General features: G+C 40.9%; 1 protein-coding gene across 23 annotated transcripts in view; it reads right to left on the bottom strand.

Annotated features, from left to right (window-relative positions):
• Positions 1 to 24,711, bottom strand: part of ESRRG (estrogen related receptor gamma) — a 387,661-nt gene that overhangs the window by 283,395 nt on the left and 79,555 nt on the right. The window contains exon 1 of one of the 23 annotated variants that reach the window (XM_058420047.1): positions 23,916 to 23,933. The exons of the other annotated variants lie outside the window; for them this stretch is intronic. The gene's annotated coding sequence lies outside the window, so the exon portion shown is untranslated. Of the gene's footprint in view, positions 1 to 23,915; positions 23,934 to 24,711 lie in introns of those variants that run through there. 23 annotated transcript variants of the gene reach the window in all.

Here is a 24,711-nt window from a genome sequence, read left to right as displayed (position 1 = left end):
GAAGTGGAGCTCCCTGTTTGTCCCCCTAAGCACAATCTTGAACATTGTCAAGGCCGATTATTAGACATCACTTCACAGCAGCCCTTTCCAAATCCGCAGATCTCCAGCGGTTTAGAGGGAAGCCGAGAGCAGTCCTTTAGTGAGAGAACCATTCCTAAACACCCAAACCAGCACGGTGCCAGGCTGCCCCTGAGACAGGAGGGTCACTTCACTTCATCTCCCTCTGTGCCACTGTCCTCCAGCTGGCTGCAGCCCCTCCAAGTTCACACGCTGAACACAACAAGCCGGCTGCTGAAGCAGAGAATAAAATCCACACTGGAAGGAAAACCGAGATACAAAGCTTTTCTCCAGGGGCTAATCAGAGTTCTGTCCACAGGGAAAACTGAGCCCCATCTGATATACAACTTACTGTTTTGGCTCTCCATAATTAAAACTATTGTTGCCATGGCAATACAAAGGCTGGTGGGAATACACGGATGGCTCATGTCATGCCTCTTTGGTGATACAATTTGTTGTCCCAGCCTGGCTTGTGCCAGGACGGAACAAAACGTGACTCGGAAATAGTTGACTTGACGAGGTTTGTTATTTAGGAATCAGATGTTGTGTGAGCTGTGAGACCATTTTCTCAGGCTCCCTAACGTGACCACTAATCCTGTAAAAGTCAATAGCAGTTTTAAAGATAATTTCAAAGAGAAGAGTTCTGATCCTACAGTACTAAATTTCTCAAGGCACTATAAAGAAAGAATTTCTTTTTTTTAAAGTATAGAGAATGATAAAGACCCAACCAGAAGGATTAATATACATATTCTGAAAAGCAGATAAAAAAATTAAAATGCCTGATTATAGTTTCAATACCACAAACACCCATGGTTTCGTTAGCATTTGTTTATTCATTTGAAACTGTGATCTCCACTGAAGATGTTATAATCAAGCAGAACTCAGAGGTCACCCAATGAGCTTTCAACAGCAGCAAGTAGTCTGCTGTTGAGGAAACATCATCAAACGTAACTCTTTCTGTGGATACACACCTAGATAAGCATAACCCACACAGACACATCAACAGGATTTTTACAGGATGGGACAACAATTCTAGTTTTGTGACTTGCAATCCAGCCATTTCCTACGTGGAAATCTCTAATGGGATTCCTGAGGTGAACAAGAGTTTATTCATGTGCAAAACTTACAGCTGTAACTGTGACTTTTGAGCAGTTGTATGGGAATATCCGCTACAACTAAAAGGGAGGTTCCAGAGACTTAAGTAAAAATCACATTGATGCCAATGTCTATTGATAACAGTCAGCATTTTGCTTCTTTCTGGAATGGAAAGCTTCATATATGGCCCAAGCATAAACCAAGAGAGATGGCTGTGGGCTGGAAGGTGGACCAGGGAGGGGTGAGATCCAGGAGAGCCACCCAAGCAAGGAGGCAGGCACTTCTTACATCACCAGGATTACTATGGCTCTTGTATTTCCACAAAGCAAAATACTTTCTATTACGCAAATCCCAGTATGAAGCTTGTCTGCAAATACTTCGGCTGCCACTGAGGATCAATTATAGATGAGGGGATTGATCATGGAAGATCTCTGGGATGATCAGGGTTAACCAGCAAGACAGAGTAGGGAGCGCAGAACAAAGAAGTTCAGCAATGGCATCTAGGGAGAGGGTATGGGAACACCCGCTTCAGAAAATTGACTCCACATGGACACTCTCTTCTCAGAGAGCAGCAAAAGAAATTTGGGCAGCTCCCTGAGGAAAACATCTGGTGTCAAAGTCTGAACAGGATGGTCTGGGGGATGCTTTAAAAGCAGAGGGTGACCAGAGTCTGATGGTGTAGGTGTATATAACAGCAATACCAAAATTCAAAACCTAATTCCTTATCACACACTGTTTTCCCCACAAGAAAGAGGCGGGGTAAAACAAAAAGGCATCACAGGAGTTGGACACATCACTTCATATGAAGAGAGCTCAGATATTCTGGTTATTAGCACATGATACAATTCTATAAAAAACACACGAGGCTGTGAAAGAAGAATAGGAGGGAAAACTAATGGGCTAGAAGAAGAACAATAAACTGGCAGAAGGGAGGTCCCAGCTCAAGAAGAATTTGAAGGAATGGAGAGATGTATTCTTAGAAGAGGAAGGGTACATCAGGTAGCTGACATATTGAGTTTCCAGGAAAGAGGGGAGAGTATTAATGACAGTGCAGCTGACGGTTTCAGCAGCTACCAACGAAATGATTTGCCCTTCTTTTTCAGCTGAAGAGGTGACAGTGTGAATATGGCAGCTGATTTACATATATCATCATAACTTCCACAGGAATATCAGATTTCTTTATAAGGACTTGTAGTACCAGCTTTGCAGGTCAGTGTCAATGTCTAACAGAGCCACTGGAGAGAAAGGGGAAGATTCAGAGAGGCACTGAGGTGCCTGAAACGGGGCTTAACCTGAATTTAATTGCCTAATTAAAAAAAGATTCCAAAATCCCCTGCTTCAGTAACTGTAAATGCATCAGGGCTAACATTTACGACCACAAAGACCACTGGAAATCAATTCCCGCTACCCTGGCAGCTGTGTGCCAATTACCTCTCTAAGCTCACTGTGATCCAGATCCAGAGTTGTGAAGGGGCCCAGTCCCAAAGGCGAGCTTGGGCTTCTCTCATCACACACCTGGAGTGCCCTCTTTCCTCAGCCCCGCTTTTCACCGGTGCCTCTCCGATGTGAAATACCCCAGCTGTGCCACAGCAGCACACTGGCTTCTGGAGAAGGCATCTGCCATGAACCAGCCAGCCAGCTGCACGGCCACAACCTCTGCTTTGCTTCAGCCCACAGCAAAAAGATAGGGCTTTTTTTCAGGGATTACCACGCACTAAACTGAAGCATGTAAGGTGACCAAAGGGATAACTGAATATTGCCCCAGAGTTTCATTTCGGTTTGGGTGATGTTAGCACACCAAACACAAAACTGCCTGCAGGATTGGGCCCTGACAGTATCCAACCCTCGCCCAGCATGAGGAACAAGGAACAGGCACCAAGAAAGCTCCAGAACAGCAGTTTCCAAGGTTTAGTAATGTATCAAGGCTTTAGAACATATAAAACAATTAAGGGACCAGCATGGTGTTTGATATTCTTTCCAGTCTGACTTTAATATGTTCTCATCATTTGCAGATGTCCCGTCTATTTATGACGTCCTTTATGGCATGTAGGTTTTGTTACAACAAAAATTCAGGTTGTGGATTTTTGCCAGTGGCAAGCTGACGTTGCTCAGAGCAGCATTAAAATGCTATCATGCTGTTAGATTAAGCAACCTATTTTCTCTACTAGCACAGATTGTACTTTAGTTTTGCCCTTACACCTACCAAATTGCTGTTTCTTGCAACATTTCCCTTTGAAGGTAGTTGTCAATCTCCAAACCAATGCTGTTTTCACCAAATGAAAGAGAAGTTTGTAAAGGAGTACAATAAAAGCAGGAGCTGGACCTCTTTGCAAGAGTCTTTTTCTATTTCAAAAATAATACTAGGAAAAAAGAAATAAAGCAGTAAGGAAAAAAAAACGGTGAGTTTTATTTCTTCTCTACTTTTAAGCAGGATTCCCACCAGATGACTCACGAGATATTGCCACATGTGTTACACAGGTTTTATATAATAAATAGCTGTGCCATATACCCTGTACATGTACCTAAACCTGCTGGCATAACAACACCTAATGATTTAACAGTTTTTCTCCCTTTGCTCCTTTCTATTTTTAAGCCTCTTTTGAAAATCTCTCATCCCTCACCTCTTCCCTACCAGCTGTCCAATTCAGGGCATTTTCATCTTGTAGTTCTTTAAAGGGAATAATAGTCCACGATGGGGACAATGAGACCAGAAATGCACAGGTACAGTCAAATGCGGACGCAGGCATTTCAGCTAGGGCACTTCTAGGACTTTAAATATAAGTACTAAATAGGATGGAGGAAAAAAACAACAACAACAAAAAAAAAACCTCCAAAAAGAGACCAAACTACAAGAAACCAATCACATCGATTAACTGATTAGTTTGCCAGTGAGTGATTAGTCAGAAAGACTGGAATTAGTCAGTGAAGCCTTGTCTCCCATGAATAAAATGTGGGGAGGACACCCTTTCCCACCCTTGGTGACAGATGATATCTGTTTTCTCCTTCGAGTCTGAATTTAAGAGCCACTGAAGCTCAGCAAGAGTATATTCTGGCTCAAATGAGCTGAAAATTGCATTCAATTTGAATTTCAAAACGAGAGGAGAAGGAGGAATGGGGGGAGAGGGAGGGAGTGAGCTCAGCAGGACCCATCACGCCAGGTCCCTCTTGCAGCAGGTCCAGCTGCACCCAGGCAGGCTGCGGAGCTGAAACGCAGGGCATGATGCAAAGGAAAGAGCATTGCTGGACAACAGCCCAGTTCCAGTTTAAAAATAAACGTTTTGCTGTCAGGATCAAAGCAAACTCTGCTTTTATGTATATTACAAGCTGTATGTTCAGAAGAAAAAGATTCTTCCGGTTACTTGAAGGGAGAGAGGCATTGGGAAGGTAGGGCTGGCCAGAGGGAGGGGGGTACCCAGCTTTCCCACTAGAAAATCCTGAATAATTCAGACAAATCTGAAAGTACTTGCCATCTCCTTGAACAGAGCATATACACTGAATGTATGCACTGAATTTTCCTTAACTTAAGGTTCATTTAAGGTTACATTTCTTAGCGTGGGGTAGCATTTAATTTATGTCTTTGTGGGTGAAGGGATTATTTCCCCTTCCTTTTGTGCATTAAATTTACAGTTATATCTGATGACACTGAAAGAAATGGAGTTATGCCTGCAACCCAAATATATCCTGTAATTTGATGGCATGATAGCTGTTGGTCTCTTTAATGCAACTGATAATGTCCAATATTCAATATAAAAATGATAACATACCAAATCAAGAGATTCTTTAGCAAATTTCGTACTGACTTCAGTGAGCAATTTGACCCAAGGGTCTGGAGTAGTAATAAAATAATTACAATTAATCATGAGAAATAATTAATAACTTAAGGATTAAAATGTGTCCATTTATACATTCAGGATCAGCATTTTCCATGTACCCTTGAGAGGCTTTTAGCTTCCCTTCCTAAACAGAATGCTTGCAGTAGCATTTAGAACCAGAGAGTTCAGCTACCAGAAACTGGCTACTAATTTGGCTCATGGTATTTGTTATATGGCATTATGTTCACAGATAGAAGGGTCCCTGTTACACCAATAACCCACTCATATCCTCTCATGCAGCTGATATTTCAAACCACAGTGATTTCATCACAAGTTTTTCCTCTTTTTCCCAACTAAGTGTTTTTTCCATTGATAAATCAGTAAATTCCCAGCTTTACACACGTAGGCGATGCGAGTCAGCATCCAAACCCAAAAGAAAAAGAAAAAACCAAAACCAAAAACATGAGGTCAATTTTCCTGGCCACTGCATTAAATAAAAGCTCCCAGGCAACAGAGTTAAGCACACACTATTATATATACCTTGGTATGCTGTGCCTTCAGCAAGGCCTAGATTTCCCTCTGTGGCTAAAGACTGTATTAACACCCAAAGTGAGCTAGTGTGCTGGTTTTAAGCTTTTTCCATCACCAAAGTAATTCTTAACCTGTTCTTTCGGCAGATAACGAGACAATCTGAACATCTCTAAATCCAGTTTGCAAACTTTGCACCACTCAGAAGTTTCCAAATACTGCGGGCACTTGGATAACGACCACTTGAAAATGATCTTACACCTTGATGTGCACCACACGGGTCAGAGAAACCACTCAGAGTACAGGGTACTTTGTAGATATCCAAATATGTAACTTTTTGGATATTATTGTTTCAAGTTTCATTCTTGCATTGCCTTCTTTCTGCCTTGATTGTAACGCCACAATAATACTGATCTCCCATCTCCATGTTGCCTGTTTATATGGTCTGGTTTCCCTAAATACATACCCCAGAAGTTCATTTCTGGAGGGGAAGGGGAGAAATATGTGGACCTGTCTCCATCACTCCATTTCTCAAAGAAAGCTTTCTCTGTAAATCTGATTTTCTGCCATGCTTACTTAACAATGCTTACTTTACTGAGGATGATACTTTACAGGAGGGAGAACAATAAATATGCAAAATAGTTGGCATACACCTGACAGACCAATCTTCATACTGGAGCTTCTAGACCTAACACTACTAATAAGAAACAATGAGATTATTTGCCTGATGACAGCATTGCACTAAGCAGTGCCATGGCTCCCAGACCAGAGCCAAGCCACATCCAGCCTGCTCTGGTCCATCTGCACCTACTCATGTGGACACGCCCCTGATGGTGCTCTGCTCTTCCAGCTGGAAGGGCCCTGCCTGATCCCGCTATGGCTGTCGGCGCTCAAACTGTTCCGCGGCCGGAGCGGGCAGCGAGGAACGCCGGGCGAGCGTGGGTGACAAGCATGGCATCAGAGGAAATACTTGGCAATTTCTCCAAGGTACTGGACACTAGAGTAGTTTAGCTGAATGGCATGTGTGCCCACGTAAGGCTGCAAGGTCAAGAAGACCTTATGTTATTTACTACGGGAGTGCTGGTTTCATACACTGAAATATTGTATCAAGATGTGACCTGTAGGAGGACTTGCTTGCTTGGAAAGAAATTAAAGCTCCCTATTTTTATTTTTTTTTCTATCAGTCCCTTTTATAGTTGAACATCACTTATTCAACACTGCATAATTAACATTATGAAACATGGACATAGCTAACAAAGAAACTCAAAGAGGGACAACAATTTCACACAGAAGCCACCTTCCAGAAAATTTTTCTTCAGTCCTTTAGCTCACTGCTACCAAAACCAGGGAGGCATGAAGGCATGTTGACTGCAAATCAGAGTATGAACACAAAACTCGGTAGATGTGAACTCTGGCACTGTTTTCTCCTATGCAGTATTTTATACCAAAAAATGTTCTTACTGTGGCAGTGTTTGGTGTAAGAACATCCTACCTCTCAAAGCCTAGACAAAAAGGGAGAAAAATATTTCTGGTTTTTCTCATTGTTAATTTAGTCCACACTGTTTTTTGAACAATTTAAAAGGTAAATTATAAAGGGTGCATCCCTATAGATGACATCACAGAGCTTTGGCAAATCCATGCTGCCCAGAGAAATTACTTATTCCATGGAAACCACACTACTCTCAGAGGTAGCATGCCAAAAACCTGCAAACAACCAACACCGTGGAAAACACCGACCCAGGGGTGCCCTGAGAAGAGCACATCCCACAGCCAAGAGGAGTGGAATACACACAAGTTTCCCCAGTGCCTCTCTTGGTACCGATTCCAACCTCAACCTGTTAAGGTCCATCCCTGGTTGTTATGGCACAAGGTTGTTGATGATTTATTAAGAGCTCTTAGCTCCATCAGACAGTTTACAATTAACTGCTTCTCATTTTCTTAAATATAAATAAATACATAAATGAAATCAGAGCTGCTAAGTGCTGGGTGTACCCAAATGACATCATCGGCAACTGCCAGTCACCCAGGCTGCAAAAATAAATAAGGGACGGGGGCGGGGGGAGCGGAGGGGGAGGCAGGGTATTTACTCAATCAGTACCTATTTTTGAATTTCCTTCAAGCTGGCTTGGACCAAGAGCCATCAATTATTTAAAAGAAGTAACATGATGCTTCCTTTGTTGAGGCAAATCTGCAAGCAGACCCCAAGAGAGAATAAAAAATGAATTAGGCAGAATTTATTAGTGCGCTTGAAGAAAACAGATTCAGCTATCAGAGCTGACTGTGCTTTTAAAAATAGTGTATTTCTGCCCATGAACAACAGTTTCTGTCTTTCTCTCTTACCCCAATAGATCCTCAATAATCTCACCTCTCCCCTCTCCTTATGCTTTCTTTTTTCTTTTTCAAGAGGGCATAACACTGAAAGAGGCATCAATCATTCCTTAAACTTCTTCCTTCTTTTCTGACTTGACTTGATGTATTGTCTTCATTTAAATTACAAATATACTAATCTAAAACACTGTTTACCAAGCAGCATATTAAATGGAAGATGCAAGAAATTGCATCATTCACATTTTAAAAATGACTTCAGACTCGGGGACACATAAAAACAATGAGACAGGATGAGCTGCCTTGGTTGCTATATTTCAATCCTAGCAAATGAGATTTGGTTCCAGTGGTTTTCTGCTCAGGACACTGCTAATCCCCAGTCGAACACACCCTGGCAAAACCAGTATAAAACCTGCTCCTTGGCAGATGTTGGTTGGGGTTTCTGCAACGTTCCAGGGACGTGTAGAGCTGATGAGACCAAGGTCTCAGTCCCTGGGTCTGCACCTGGTCAGACACAGCGTTCACACCTGAGAGAGTCCCTCCAGGGCTGTGAGCAGCAGTCTGGCCGTGCCGGAGGCTGTGGCACGGACAGAAAGTGAGCGAGGCTGACTCCAACGCCAGCGACAGCACTCGACTGCAGGAACTGTAACAGCAAAGGGAACACTTGCAGGACAAAAAAAAAAAAAAAAAAAAAAAAGCACTGCCTTCATTCAAAGGCTCCCTGCTTCATCCTTCACACCAGGGAAACGATGCATTTAGATCATTTTGGGTGACCTTTTGTGGCATCCAGCAGCTGGAAAGGGCAAATACCGCTTTACGAAAACACGGAGCTCTCTTGCGCGTGATCGCAGCGGGGCGGAGAGGCTCAGCCTCCTCCCGGCGCTGGGGCTCCTTCCCCGAGGCCTCAGGTGGTCACCAGCAGCTGGGGACCGCAGCTGAGGGTCCCTCACTCACGCCTCCCCTCCTTGGAGGGGCCGGAGCCCAGGTTCTGGCACTCCCCCCAACACAGGGAGTGTGCAGGGCAGTCACGGTTTGGCAGGGATGAGCCTCAGGAATCGGGTTTTAGGCTGCCTCCTTCTCATCCTGCTCCAACCCCAAAACAAAACAGAGGTCATTACTTATTCCTCCACCGGCAGGGCGTGATTAAAAGTGCGCTTAGTCCAAAAGCAAAGTAAGTTCGATAAGAACTGTGAACATGGCCTCAAGGAGTATTTTCTGATGTCAAAGAAATCACTGGAACATTATTTATCAGCATGAGCCTGAGAGAAACTATAAACCTTTGGAAAGGGGGACCATTACTGGCCGGATTTGTTTGTGTTTCCTCAGATCCGCTCAGAGAGGGACCTTTTCACAGCTATGGTCTAATGTCAGCATAATGTGGATCATGAATCATAAACTCACAGATTAGTTTGGGTTGGAAGGGACATTTAAAAGCCATCAAGTCCAACCCCTCTGCAATGAGCAGGGACATCTTCAACTAGATCAAGTTGCTCACAGCCCCATCCAATCTGACCTTGAATGTTTTCAGGGATGGGGCATCTACCACCTCTCTGAGCAACTCGTGCCAGTGTTTTACCACCCACATTGCAAAAAATTTATTCCTTGTACCTCATCTAAATAAAGCCTCTTTTAGTTTTAACCCACTACTTCTTGTCCTGTCACACCACACCCTGCTAAAAGGTTTGTCCATCTTTCTTAAAGGCCACCATTAGTACTGAAATGTGCTAAGATCTCCCTGGAACTTCCTCTTCTTAAAGGCCACCATTAGTACTGAAATGTGCTGTAAGATCTCCCTGGAACTTCCTCTTCTCCAGGCTGAACAACCACAGCTCTCTCATCTTGTCCTCACAGGAGAGGCGCTCCAGACCCCTGATCATTTTTGTGGCTCTCCTCTGGACTCACTCCAGCAGGTCCATGTCTCTCCTGTGCTGAGGACCCCAGAGCTGGATGCAGTACTGCAAGTGGGGCAGAATCCTCTCCCTCGCCCTGCCAGCCACGCTGCCCTGGATGCAGCCCAGGATGCAGTTGGCTTTCTGGACTGCAAGCAATGCACCAAAGAGGCTGAGCACTGGAATACAGGATTGCTGGCTGTCATGTTACCCTTTCACAATTAGTGATGAGAGGGAGTGAAAACAATGAGAAATGTTTAAGCAGTTCTACAGAGGATTTCTTTTTAAGGGAAGTATCTGTAATTGGCAGTGGGTGGTGCTGACCACAGGGCAGAGCACTAAGCCCAGCTTACCCCACCACATGCTAACAGCTGTACCACAGCAGCCCCTGCTTCTCCCTAATTCCCACACTGTGTTCCACAGCAGCCTCAGCACAGGCTGCAATGGCTCACTGTGAATGGCCTGGTGTTGCTGCTGAGCAAGACTCTACACAAAAGCAGTTTCTTGTTCCTCAGACACTCATGGAACCAACTGCACCAACACTGGCTCCCCCAGCACCCACGCAGAGGGTGCCCCAGCCTTCTGAGGGAACAAAGGTGCTGTAGGACCTGCTCTTCTCCAAAGGCATTGCTTTCAGTCAGCTCTGTAAAAACAGTAACAATCTTCTATTCCAACCACTTGAGTTCACCAAATCCCCACTGGCTTCTGATCTCACAGATTTATCCGGTACCTCTGTGGGCCTTTTGCTAACCCAAACAGGATTATGCATCATAAATCTAAATACATTCATGAATTTGCCTTTCAATAAATATTTTAAGGGTAGTATCAAGTTTCACAGTGTTCTGCTTTCATACACAGCTGCTTTCCTTTTTAACTTCCACCTCAGACGCCTTACTTAGGCAGAACAAGAAAGAACTGCAAAGACCTAACTCGAGTGAATGAGAAAGCTGACACCAGGAGGTGCCAAGGCAACATCATTCCACTTCTCCTCACCTCTTCCTCTCTGGATGGTAACTGCAAGATCCCGAACGCCAAACTTTGGAAAATATCCTTGCAGAGGTAGCATCTGCTCCCTTGGCATACTTCTTGAGCAGTTGCATCGGCAGCTTTAGGTTTGTCCAAGTCTATCATATGACAAGAGTGCAGATGGGTTGCCTTGGATGCTTTGTCTTCCCGGATGCCATTTTCCTTTTATTAATGTTTTATTCTACGGAAAACATATGTACAAACCTGTCTGTGTAAGGTTGTAAGTGCACACAATTTCGCAGCAGTGAGGGGCTTTCTCTAGCCTCTGTCTAGGTTTTTTACTAGCATTTAGCTTGGATTCCTGCAAGAGCCCTGACTCTTATTGAAGTCGCTATGTGGCACCAAGCAGATTAGGCCCTTACTGTGTGGATCTGCATTTCAACCAGCTATTCTTCCACACGCCATAACTTTTCCCATCTGTGTTGATCTTTCTTCGCAAATTAGCACCTGAGTCCTCAGAATATTAGACGTGCAGGAAAGCTGCTCATTTCGAGTTAACTTCTGCTCCCACTGAAATCAATGGGAGTTTTGCTATTTATCCATCATTCAGATGAATAAATAAAAGAGCTGTGACACAGTTGCCATACATACAGGTACCAGTCCCTCTCTCCTGCTTTCGTAGTTTTATATCCCCATCTTATTTTCCATACATTAATCACAAATCTGAATATATGTGGGTGGTTTTTTAACTGTAAAGAAAACTACAGTTCAAATTAGCCAGTAAATCACAAATTGTGACAGAAAAAAAGCGAAGTATTCTGAGGGAAAGGAACATGAGGCATCTAATTGAATGGCGGAATACAGAACAAAGGAGGAGGGGAAAATGTTAAAAAAAAACCCTAGATAGTCAAAACAGAATATTCCTACTTTTTTGAAAGTTCTTGTGATGAGAGTATCTGTTAGGAAGTTTCATTAATATTCTATCAAGGGTTTTAAAAGGTATTTTAAATGAAATGCAAAGCAGAAGTGCAATACTCTAAAATCAGGGTGCATTCTCAAGTGTGGTTTAATACAGTAATGTTTTATTTCCGGAGCAGATAAAGGCACAGAGATATAAAACTCCAAACCATCTTCCCATTTTTTGTAACATATTCTTCCAACAAGGCATAACACTTACTGACTGGTGTCCAAAATCGACAAAAATCTTCCACCCTACAGTCACCTTCTCAAGAAAAAGCTTGAGAAGGCCACAACTCACATGAGAAAAGAGACACCAAAAATGGGCTCTTGATGGACCAAAATGAGAATTTAATTTCAGAATATAAAAATCTGAAGTAAAATCCCAGATATCAACAGCTAGATCTATGGAAAATTACGGAACTGAGCTCTTCACTGGAATTTTCATCTGAACTGAAAAAAGGGAACATTTGCTCCAACCTCTCTTTACAATAACAGCTGCCAATCTCCTAAGCAGATGTTTTATGAGGAACCACGATTAATAAAACTGAACAGTCATTTACCACTCCTTTAAAGTGAGCCAGTGAACTGGTTAGTTTTCAGTGAGATTTTGGGGATTTGGGCACAACCACAGGAAAAAAACAAACAAACAAACAAACAAACAAACAAACAAAAACAAAACCAAAACCTCACCAAAAAAAACCCCAAAAAAAAAAAAAAACCCCCAAAAAAACACAAAAAACAAACAAACAAAAAAAAAACCAAACAAAAACAAACACACAAAAAAACACAAAAAAAAACAACAAAAAAAAAAAAAAAAAAAAAAAAAACAAAAAAAAACCACCAACCAGCCATGACTTCACAGTTTTTCCAGATCTTTGTGCTGATCAGCTCATGTTCACCTTCACTATTCTACTGATATACAGCATCCCCTCTGAATTATCCCTGTTGTTCACCAGATAAAAAACATGCTCTGACTAGAGCAGAAGACTTAAAAAGTCAAGTGCAGGAATTTCAGGAGGTCCACAGAGAGTGGATCCTCTCATATTTCTTAATCTCAGGGGGATCTATGCCTCTCAGGTCAACGTGGGACATTCACATCCTTCAGTGCTTACTCATATCCAGTGAATAAATATGCCAAGGACCAAAACTCGTATGAGAAAATCCTAAAGTCAGTTTGACATGAGTACTAAATATTCTATGAGGGTATAACTTGCCTAATATAAGTGAGTACCTTAAACATCTTTGAAAGTGGACAAAATACCCTTTCAAAATGGAATACTATGGCATGGTACTTATCATCCAAGTAAAGGAGTTTCATTAAGAGTGCTTTACTATAGTGTACACACATCATAAACCTAGATAAACTTGTAATGCACATAATGCTTCTATCACAAAACACATTCATAAGTACACGTTCACATCATGCACACATAATAAACATAGCCACCTTAGATAAAATAGTTTATACTTTGAAGCACCTCTCATGTGGCCCACACTAATCCAAAATACATAATGCTTATGTGAGGTATCATCAAAGGAAACAATCACAGCTAATTTAGAAAGGAGGAAAACAAGACAGTAAATAAACTTTTTGATACTTGAATAGTGATTCTCTAGGAGTGCTGAGAATAAAACCTAGAACTCTAAACCACAAAACATCATGCATGTGTAATGCAGCCAAAAATTACATAAACCCTTTTATGCCACAAACTGCAAGTAAAAATGTCAGCGCAAAAGACAGAGAATAATTAATTTTGCATTTCAGCAGATACTTTTTTTAGCAGTTGCATGTTGGATAGATTGTTATATGCAATCTTCAGAAATTTTCCTTTTCAGACATGTGGTGCATAGGGTTTTCTCTTGAGAATAGAGCTCAAGACCTCCAAAAAAGAAAAAGGAATTGGATTTGTGTTTCTGAAGTCCAGAGTGACAACTTTGAGCTAATGCCTAAAATGAGGCAAAAGTCAATTAAAAACCTCTTAAATGAAACCTGTCAGATGTTATTCTAAATTAAAAGTATGGAATAAAATGGATTAACTTTTTATTACTTTCAGAATAGTCATAATCAGGATTTTGATGAATTGATGACACCCCTTGCTCCTTCTTTCTTTAAACAAGGGAAAGTTCTGCATGCAGGAGCTTGCAGTGTGTGCTTCAGGAGGAGAGGTGAAGCCAGTAAGTGGCTCCCTATCACAGACCCTTCAATTAAAGAAGGGTTTGGGGAAGTCAACAGTTGTGGTTGTAATTTCCAGACATTTCAGAGGTTTGAGAAGACCTCTAGTAAAAACCCAGGAGACTCCATAAAAACAGGCAAGGAACAAAGTGAAAGACCATCATGAATGATCAGTCTCCAACTACAGGTAACAGCCATTTTGCCTGTTGTTTAATATTTTTATTCATGAGGTTAGCATTATTATAAATAGTAATAACATGTATCTAATATAGATGCAAACATTGTTTTCAAGTTGGAATATTTGGCAATGTCACTAAATAATTAAATACCCTTTAGCACAAGTGAATTTCAACAATGACAACTACGAAGTAGTATTTGTACTCCCTGGTATGTATAAACACACTGTCAGCTCTCTGCATTTTCATTTAGCATCAGAAACAGCTTTCCAGGGAGTTAGATGCTACTGTAGGTGTCAATATCAGTGTTACTATTTATAGTGCTACAAACTACATTCTGAGTTATACTGGTAAAGTTAAGCTTAGGTAGCACTTCTGGCATTAATACCTTAATATAGAACTATTGCTATAAATGTAGTTTACAATTTGGAACATAAACACAAATGCAGTGTTACTAATAGATCACATTCTAGATTGCATGAAAACACACTGCCAAAGTGTATTTTATGCAATCCACAATGGAGCAAAATGCAACGATATAGATGTATTTAAATTTCCCATTTTTACACTGTCACTCAAAAACTTTTCTTCTTCCTTTTTTTCCCCTAGCTTATCGATCTCAAGAGCTTGTGATAGCATTTCAGTTGCTTCGCTGAGCCATTTTTAGATTCTGCTTCTTTTTTTAAAAGCTAAATCAGGGCTCAAATGCTTCAATCAATTTAGCTTTTTCAATTAGAGAAGAAAGTTAAAAGAAAACCCTGAGACATGATAAACTACCAAATTTTAGCATCTAGGTTTTTTATGTTGTCTGTTATGGCTTTATTTTATTTTATTTTTTTTTTAATATCAATAGCATCCTTTTACATAATAACATCCCTGATGTCTGTGGTTGGAATTCATACCAGGATGCCTCCAGTAATTTTTATCAAGAGGCACAGTTTGAATTTACCACAGCATGTTCAGGAAGCCACGCATGTGGACAGCCAGGAACTCATGACACCCTCATAGCTGTGACCTCTGGCAACACCCTGCAGCAGCTCAGTGATTGCAGGGGAGACCATCATGAAATGCAGGATCTCTTGTAACATTGCATGATACAGAAGGAGTCCATGACCTTTGTGAGAGCCAAAACCTCCAATCTCAAAAAAAAATTCCATCACAGTCCCAGATTAAGCCTGATGTCCACTATTTGAACAGATTAAGCCTTTAAAATGGTACTTCAAAAAAGCCAGAGGCTGCTCCAATGCAAATCAATATCAACAGAAATCAATGAGGTGCTGTGGAGGAGATTCAGACCACTTGAATCCTACCTAAGCGGTTAGACTACATCTCCAAAAAAGTCAGAACATCTGGTTTTCACCATCAGATCTTCCTTCAGGTGATTTGATTAGTCAGTGGTTCGGTTCCACTTGAGCAATGCCTGTCAAATCGGGTTTAGAAAGACAAGGGGGGCAGGCTGCTACCCAAAGTTTGCTGCAAGTGTTCATGGGTTACACAGCAGCTTGGCCCAAGTCCTAATCCTCACATCCTGCTCTGGCACTTACTTTAGGCAGGTCACTTGGCTTTTCCTCAGGAATTTTTGGTACTCTGGGGAACAAGAAATCCACCTTGGGGCAGACGACCTGGCATAGCTAATGAGAGAAAAATGAAAACTGAAACTAGTAGCTTGTGCTTTATTTCAGTCTTCTCTTCAGGTTTAATTCAGATGTTAATTTGATCAGTCATCATCCAGCTCATTGGATCATATTTAACTTGACCTAACTAGACATTTCTGTGAGAGCAGGGATGCAGCACACTTGAGTACAGACATCTGTAGTACAGGTATAGAAGAACATGTAACTTCAAGGGAAATGTTTCGCAACGATTAATTTAGTCATGCAGGAAGAGTATTTGGAGAATTTGATAGAAGACACTAAACTATGGCTAAAATCAATTCTCTTGAATGTGATTTTTTTATTACCTTTTTCTTTCTTTTCTTCAAATGTAACCTACACATATTTTTTTTAGGTCCATAATAGTCAGTCACTGCTGAAACAACTGGTAGGAGATAATCAGTAGATTTGAATAGTTGGGGTGATTGTCTGATTATTTAATCACAACTGTTTTTAGGCACTTCATTAGGGTTTTAATGGCAAATGGCAACACACAATTAATTAGAAAAACCTGCAGACACTGGAAATCTTGTCCTGAAACACTTGTACCCTGCACACATGTAATCCTTCTGATCAGATGCCAAGAGGAAACGCAGGCTGTTGTGCTCTATTTGTGGCACAACTCGCATCATTTAGGAACCAGCGGATCCCACAGATAATTGCCAGTACTGCAAAGGATTGCACAGAGAGTGAGAAGCAGTCACACCCAGCCGTGAGTTAATGTAAATATCCAGGTGATGACCAAGTGGTGTGGCCCTGCTCACGATCTCGGAGTTGTTCTGAACCTTACCATCATCACATCTCCCTTTCTGTGGAGGGGCCAGTGGGGAGCGATCTTATCAATGCCACTGAGACTGAGTGCTAGCAATAAGATCCCCGTTAACCTCATTACGACCACTTCTGTTACTGTGTTAGTAACTAGTAATGGAGACAAAGGTGGGCAGAGGGAAGCAAGGCAGCACGAGAGCCCCTTTTTTAACAGCTAAAAAGGAAAAAGACGTCAACTGATTTCTGAACAGACAACAAAACTAATTTGGGGTATCTTGTACGTGCTTGTTTTGTTTACTAGAAATTCATTTTGCTCCTTAATATCGTCCCAGAGATCTGCACAAACACAAAGATAAAGCAAGGTCTTTACAAACAGGATAAGGCATTTAAGGCTTGCACACCCCAAGTCCCAAAAACAGCCGGTCTCACAGCTATTCCTCGCAACGCTGAGGTTTTGCACTGCCCATTCCTGGGGCAGGTATGAGCACTGATTACTATAAACATGTATTTTAAGAACAATAAGGAAGTGATGAATTGGCCACTTGCAGTACTCTCGACAGCAAGGTGAAATGGTAGCTGTGGTGACCAGGGGATGTCCTGGCTCCTCCTCGCAGCGAGGTATTCAGCGCACGTAATAATTATTCATCCATCTCGTTCACACTAAAGGCATCGGCAATGCAATTTTAGCCTGATAATCAAGACCATATGACAAAAACCAAGGCCATTAGGGACCAATTTCAAGTATTCTCTGCAAGACAATGATTTTCCAACTGCACTTACATATGCTGAATAGTTACTTCTGCACGACCGCACCTGCTCTCATTTATGTAACCCTCCATCCTCTCCCCTTTTTTCTACCCCTTCTTTTCTTGTAATGCAAAGAAGGAAAGTTTCAAAGGGTTGCTGGAATTTTCCTAGAAACAGATTTGATTTATTTATATTTCTGGCTGGCCACACGCTGTGAGCAAATAAGAATCTGACAAATGTAAAAGTTAGTTTGTGCTAATGTCAGATCAAATTCTACCCTCAGCAGACGTTGTGGGGCTGCATTAATGCAAATGAGAGCAGGATTTGGCCCAACACTTTCATTCACTTCCTATACATATTCAAATTAAATGAATATTTTTTACAATCTCTTCCTCCCTCTACATACACATGCATAATTCTCTCAGATTCCAGCCTTGGTTACAGTGGTGACTTCATGGGAGCCTTTTCCTGGGTTTATGCTACTGCTGCATATCTGAATGGGACTCCTTGTTCAAGTAAAGCAAGCAGAACGTGGCCCTTGGTGTCCAAGTCAGGTCTGCCCTATTGTAATAATTTTGTTCCTTAATTACCTTCTGCTTATTTTTTACTGTACCATTTCAGTATCAGTCACATAATAATGTTGCCTTTGAAAAGACTGTGGTGTCACTGTGAATTAGAGTCCTTTAAGGTTAAAGGCTTCAGTTGCCAGAGGGGAAAAATGCCAAAATTATTTTAAAATTATACATAGTATAACTCAAAGACTGTAGCATCTTTTAAATTATTGCTCCTAAAGAAATGGATACACCTTCAAGCTTTTTCAGATATATTTCAAATATTAAAGAGAATAATAAGCTCCATTACTAATCATGCAACAACCTCCTCTGCCAGAAGAATTGAACCCACAAAATTAGTGAGTAAGAAGGAAAAAAAGGCAAGACTGTATCAGGAAATGACCCTGTAATAACACACCTAGATCCTCATCCTGTAAACCTTTATTTGCATGAGTGATCCGGTCTCACATAAGAAGTGCTACGAACTCCATTGGGCAATTCGTACAAGTGAAAATTATTCATGAATTTGAATACGAGAGTGTATGATCAGATCAGCTCCTAGACTTCTCTGTCAGTGATCAATCTTCCTGCTCCAACCCACCCCCTTCACATTTAAAATTAAAAAATGAAATTCCATCTTTTGAAAACTGAAATCAAGTTGGATTTCTCAAAACAAAGACTTGGTCTACTAAGTCATTATTAGAATGAGGAGAAATACTCCTGGATCATGTTCTTTTTCATATACATTCTAGATTTGATTTTTAGTTAGATATTTAGCATCCCATAATAATTTAAGGCAATGACATCAGAAAGACCAATGAAGCTGCATCCTAGTATTGAATTAATCTCACAGTACCATTGGTGTCTTCTGGAAATTACTGTACTGAATCCAAAGAAGGAGAACCCTGGCTTGCTAGAAATGCTCCTGATTTCTGAAGGATAATTATCACAGTGTCCAGTAAAAATTACTGTTTGATTTTTTAAATACTTAGCTATTGGCATGTCCTTCTTCGTGCTGATCAAATAAGACCCATGTACAGGATTTTGCTAATACTTGGGAATGACATTAGAAGTGAGAAGCAAAAGAAATTAAAGCAGAGCAATGCTATTGCTGGTTTTTATGCCTTGTATGAGACCCCACAGATAAACAAAAAAATCCCAGTCATATTATATTACAAAGCACCAAAATCCTGAGGATGGCTAAGGATATCATTTTCCAGATTTCAAGCGCCTTACTGAAATGCTTAAAACCACTCTACCATCTGATTTTTGGCCATTGCTTCATTACAAAATTTGCAGCATCCTTCCTATACACCATTTTCTGCCGCTCAGAAAATACCAATATTGCTTAAGCTTCATTTAAATGTCTTAATTCAATTGAACCCAGAGGTCACTGACACCTAAGTAATTTCTATTTAAAACCATTCAGCCAAAAATAAACAAACAAAAACAAAACTGGAGCAGAATCTCCTCTGGAGATTATCCTCATTTTAAAAGAAATTACCCTGCCTGACTTTTTATAAGATAATTATTGCAATTGTTTTGCCTAATGAATATTGTTTGAGTATTATAATGCTATGCTATGCATCCTGAATGAGGAACAATTAACAGCGCTTTGTTCTCTTGACATCCCAGGACACAGCTGAAAGGAAAGCTTGGCCCTAAAGACTTGGGGTTTTTCTGGCTAAATAACATCCCAAACATAGAAGAGGTAGGATTGAAAGACACAACTCAGAACAATTCAAACCAGGGATGTGTTGCTTCTGGAGATCTCAGAAATGGAGCTGATGGATTCATTCCCTAACTGGTCCTATCAATCCAAAAGATGCCAACAAATGAAAGCTTTCACTTGCAAAGGCTTTTGGGCTCGATGAGAGAACAAGAATTTTACATATGTCACTCCTCAGCCTTCAGTGGGATTACTCATAGTTTCTATTGTGTAAGCAAGAAGAGGTCCATTCGTATTATTTCAGGTTTTTTGTAACAAAATTGGTCTTTATTGGTTTCTTCACAGGCTGCTGGGACAGGGTTCTAATTTCAATTACACTGCTGTGCAGGAAACAATGCCCTTCTCTTGCGCTTAAGGATGCGTGCACCTGTAACAAATGGAAACATCCTGCCCTACTCATCCTATATACCCAGCCCTCAGAAATCTTTCTCCTGCCTGTGGCCAGAGACAGTCATTTGACCAAGAATTGGTAGCCATTGTGTCCCGAGGCACCTACATATTTATCACCCTTGGTGAACCTGGATCTTGGGCAGGATTTGACCACTGAGAGGGAAATAATCCACTGTACAACAAAAACATCCATTAAAGATCCTCCCAAATTATGGAACAGATCAATATATGGTGTTTCCCTAAACCAGGTACAGCAACCCCTCCCTGGAAGAGATGTGCTACGTTGGCGCAACGGACCAAAATCACCTGGGGACCAATCCGACCACGCGCGAGCCTCTCTGCACTGGCAGATGGCAGCACGGAGAATCAGCAGAACGAGGAGGAGATCAGACCAACTCTGTGGAAATCTAAGTCACACCTTTCCACTGTAATCACCGTCCTCCCAAGCTCATTACAGTCAAGGACGAGAGTATCCCTCAGCTACACCTCTACAGCTAAATAAAGCTCGCTGGCAGGTCACTGCCATATGGCTGGGGGCACCGTGCCGCTTTCCAACGGGGACGTTTATCTTCAGGTGTCCTGCCCTGCAAGGGGGAAGGTCTCAGCTGGCAGCAGAGACAGTGGGCTTCTGGAACTCCCCTCACAAACTGCACTGCTGGCTGTCCACTAAACTCTTTAAATCAAGAATAAAGCAATCTTCAGTGAACATGCGACTATGGGCACACGTCTCACCTTAACAAAACTTACAACCACAGCAGCTTTCAGATTTACTCCTCCTAGCCCAGAAAACAACAGAAAGCAAAGCTTGTCGGTTTGTCACCATTTTCCATCTCTGCATTTGTAAAAGAAATAACATTGGCAGGGAAATAATACAAAATGTATCATACACACAGGCTGCAGGAAGATATAATGTTCTTTTACATATTTGATATAGAGCCTAAATTAAGCTGCAGAAAAGGGGCCATGAATCTTCACAGCCTCATTATCAAGCCTCCCTAAACCTCAAATGCAGGAAAATACATTTCATAAACAAAGACCCAATAGGATTTTAACAGTACAATAAATTTCACTGACATTCACCACTAATCACATTTCAAAATATATTTTTAAAAAAAAAAAGTTCATTCAACACAAAACCACAACACAAAAGCAAAGAGTAACATAAGGATACGTTGTACTTTTTCCACTTTAGCCCATTTTTGACTGAAATTCCTTTTTGGTGGCTGGCTGTAATTCCATAGCAGTAAACATCACCAATCTTCCTGATCCCCTTTTTACTTTCCTGGATGTGAGCTATTTCCGTGACCCTATTCACAGATACAAATTTACTGTTTTCACAGTAATCTGACACAGAAAAGGGGATCGAGCCTTCACTCCCATCACTACATAACAAAACTATCTCTATGATCTTGCTGAGTGCTGTCCTCTTCTCAGGAGCAGCCAGGGGCTGCCTTTCACTTCTGCCCACAATTCACTCATTATGCACAGCAGAGAAAACCAGAGCCCTTTACTCTTTCATGCATCTGCTAACAGAGGAAAGGGTTGAAAAAATTTTAAGAGACAGTAGAAGAATTTTAAAAAGTAGAGTTTTTTCATGTTTTGAATGATCTTAGAGATGGTGAACTTAAGCAGCATTCCTAAGATCTGGAGGGAAAAGTTCATTGTTGGGATTTCTCTCTTTTTTTTTTTTTTTTTTTTCCCCTCCTTCTCCTTTTTTTAGTTTTGTTGTAAATAAAACTTCGTGCAGGTTAAAGGCTGACAGCCAGCCATGAAGGGTGGGGTGCTTTGGAAAGAAATTAAAAACGTGTGGGACTCAAGTTTTGTCTCATGCATGGTAACCCCAAACCTTACTTCAGATCACTTCAAAGACTAGGAATGAATTTAGGTTTTTACACAAAAGCCTCAGGTGTGCCTCCCTAAAGGTACTTTTTCGCAGCAATTCTTCCACCTACTTGAACTGTGATGCTGGTATCTGACATCAGAGCATCTAAGTGCTGTCAAAACTGGAATAACCTCACCGGCTCATCTGACTAAACCCATCGAGGGCCTTCAGACAGTAATACCATTATTGACCTGGGCTGAATTCAAATGCATTTGGAGTGCTTGATATTTATCCAAATTATGCCCATTGAAAAATCCCTGGCAGAATACAGATAACATCAGATTAAAATGTATCATTATAATTACTTCAAAGAGATGTCTGGTATAGAAATAATTAGGTTAGTAAATATTTTTAATTAAATTATGATTTCTAAATTGTGTTAAAACTACAGCTTGCTTCTATGGACATCACAACTAAACTACAAATCAGACTAATTCAGCGCCTGAATATGAATATTTGAATTATTCTAATATAGTTATTATACCATTAACTTCAGTGATGTAACTCCAAATTTACACAAGCATAATTAGAGTCAGATCCAAGATTCAGCAGATCGATACAAATCTTTCCATGGGCTGCAGTAGTCATGATAAGGCCCTGAGAAATGTGCTAAAGTGGTAGTTACCATCACACCAATCTGACCTTTCCATCCCTAAAATAATGTCTCTGTTAAGAATTGTCATTCACCTAACAGTAAATATGAAAACGTGGGTATGGAACCAAGCAGACACGAGAAAGTAAAATTTAGAGTAACCAGAAATTCCTACGCCTGTGGTCAGAAATATTCAAAGATCTGAGAAAATCTCCAGAAGTTTTTTACTGCTTCTGCCCTTCAGTGAGACTGCATAATAAATTAGTTGTGAAATAAAGACTGGTGAAAAGCAAAAGCAAATAAACAAAAGAAATCATGCCAGTAGTACTGGCTGGGTTGTCTAAAAATGGCATATTCCTTGCTGATCAATTCTTTCTGCTAACATATGAAAAGTAAGAATGTGTTTTAAATACTTTAGACTCCAATTTACATCTGTAATCCTCTTTTCTTTAAACAGTTTGACACCTTGAACATAAAACTGTGTTTTACAGATGCTCTCCTCATTTAATTGAAATCACATCTCAGGTCAAGATCACCACTTCCTTCTGCTTCTCTAACCTCTTCTTGCCTGAAGGCCTGTAACTTGTGAATTATTTAACAATCATATTTGCTGCTGAAAATTGATTTCTGAGAGAATCCATATTGATTGAGATACGTGAGACTAATGAGTTTGAGGTTAAGGTGTTTAGGTATCATTATCTCTGATGGTCCTGAACCAGAATCTTCATAATTTTTTGTCTCTTGTCAATACTCAGTTTTATATCCATGCTCCAAGCTGTGCCTGTGTGTTAAAATAGAATGAACAAACATTTTACACACATCTGAAGCATCTGTAGTAGTCTCCCAGATGTGTCTTTCCTGCAAGATGCCACTGCATGAAGGGGACACAAGCAAAGTTTTGCCAAACTTTCAATTAATCTGGAAGCCAGAACAAGTATCTGGCATGAACAAATAGCCCCCACTGGAGCAAAAGCTGTTCACAGAACCTGAAAATTAGAATTCCCCAGATGTCAGACTGTTTGTGCTGCAGTACATGACTTTAGTTAGCTCTTGTTGGGCATCCCTGGGATGGAGCAATGCTCCACGGAGCAGCACCAAGCACAGGTGCCTTCTCCAGAGATGCACACCAGCACGTGCCGCGTGCACATCCATGGGGATCCTCTCCTGCAGCCCCTGCTTTTTGCCACTCATATTCAAGGGGTGGCTGGTGGACTCCTGTGGCAGGTGTGCCTCTGAGCATGCTGCCCATTCTCCTTCTCCTCAGCCTTCTTCTGGCATGCTGAGACACGAGGACACTGTGACGTGTACCTGCACAGCATCCTCGCAGCTACACTCCAGCTGACCTCCTGTCCTTGCACAGCGAAAATCACTTCCTCAGTGCCCTCTCTACCCACATGGGAACATTGTATCTCCTACCTGTCTTATCCTCACAGCTAAATGGAAAATAGAAAATAAATCTACAAAAAGAGCAGAGCATTTCCATGACTGTCAATTGTATATATAGACATAGAATCCCCTAATGTATAAGAATCCCAAAACAGCTCGAAAACTTCTAAATAAATGGCTGTGTCTCTTCATTTTCCCCTCAAAGTAAGGTAAAAATCAGCTTGCCATATTGTTGACCTGTGTCTTCATGATGATGCTGGGTGCCCAAGGTGCTCCCATTCAGTTTTTCTGTGACAGAAGAACTAGAAACAAAATTAGCTTTAGTAAGTTAATGCATATGTGGCCCACACATCTGAATTTATGTGCCAAATCCAAAACCCATGAGTCAGTTAAGAGAAAACTTCAAGAAGCTACATCTACAGGGTTTGGAATTGACATGACCAGGATGTCTGCTTGCATATCTGACTCAAAGATCTTATTCCAGGCTTTACATTTTTTGGAAATCCCATTTCTTTCTCCACATAACCATTCCTGCTCTTAAAAAAAAAAAAAAAAAAATTCAGAGCAAGTAAGCAACAACAAACCCATCCAGAGTATTTGACCTCTAGAGTTAGATCCCTTTTGGGGGTAGTTTTGGAATCAGCTGTCTTTATGCCTTTAAAAAAAAAAAAAAAAAAAAAAAAAAGGACAGTTCTTTAAATGACCCAGCTGGAAAAGGATATTTTTGGTCAATGATCTATTTTTATTTCTGCTCTGCTGTTTCTCATGATGCCTGATGACAAAGACCTGTCCTTCAAAGCTAGTCTATAGTTTATGAATTACCAATTTCAATTACTTTCTCTAGACGAAGTACACTACAGTATTGTTATCAAGTTTATTTTTGCAGGTGGGAGCTCTATCAGAGGAAATGCTTTTCTGTCTCAGTTTGGCTTGTCTTTTTATAAGGAGAGAAATGCAATACATATTTTTAAAGGTTCTTTTAAAGAATTAACTGAAAGTTAAAATAGGAACTATGAATCGCATTACAGTATTT

Source organism: Hirundo rustica, chromosome 3 (assembly GCF_015227805.2).
Source record: "Hirundo rustica isolate bHirRus1 chromosome 3, bHirRus1.pri.v3, whole genome shotgun sequence".
Lineage (NCBI taxonomy): Eukaryota > Metazoa > Chordata > Aves > Passeriformes > Hirundinidae > Hirundo > Hirundo rustica.
This window is presented reverse-complemented; position numbering and strand designations above follow the sequence as displayed.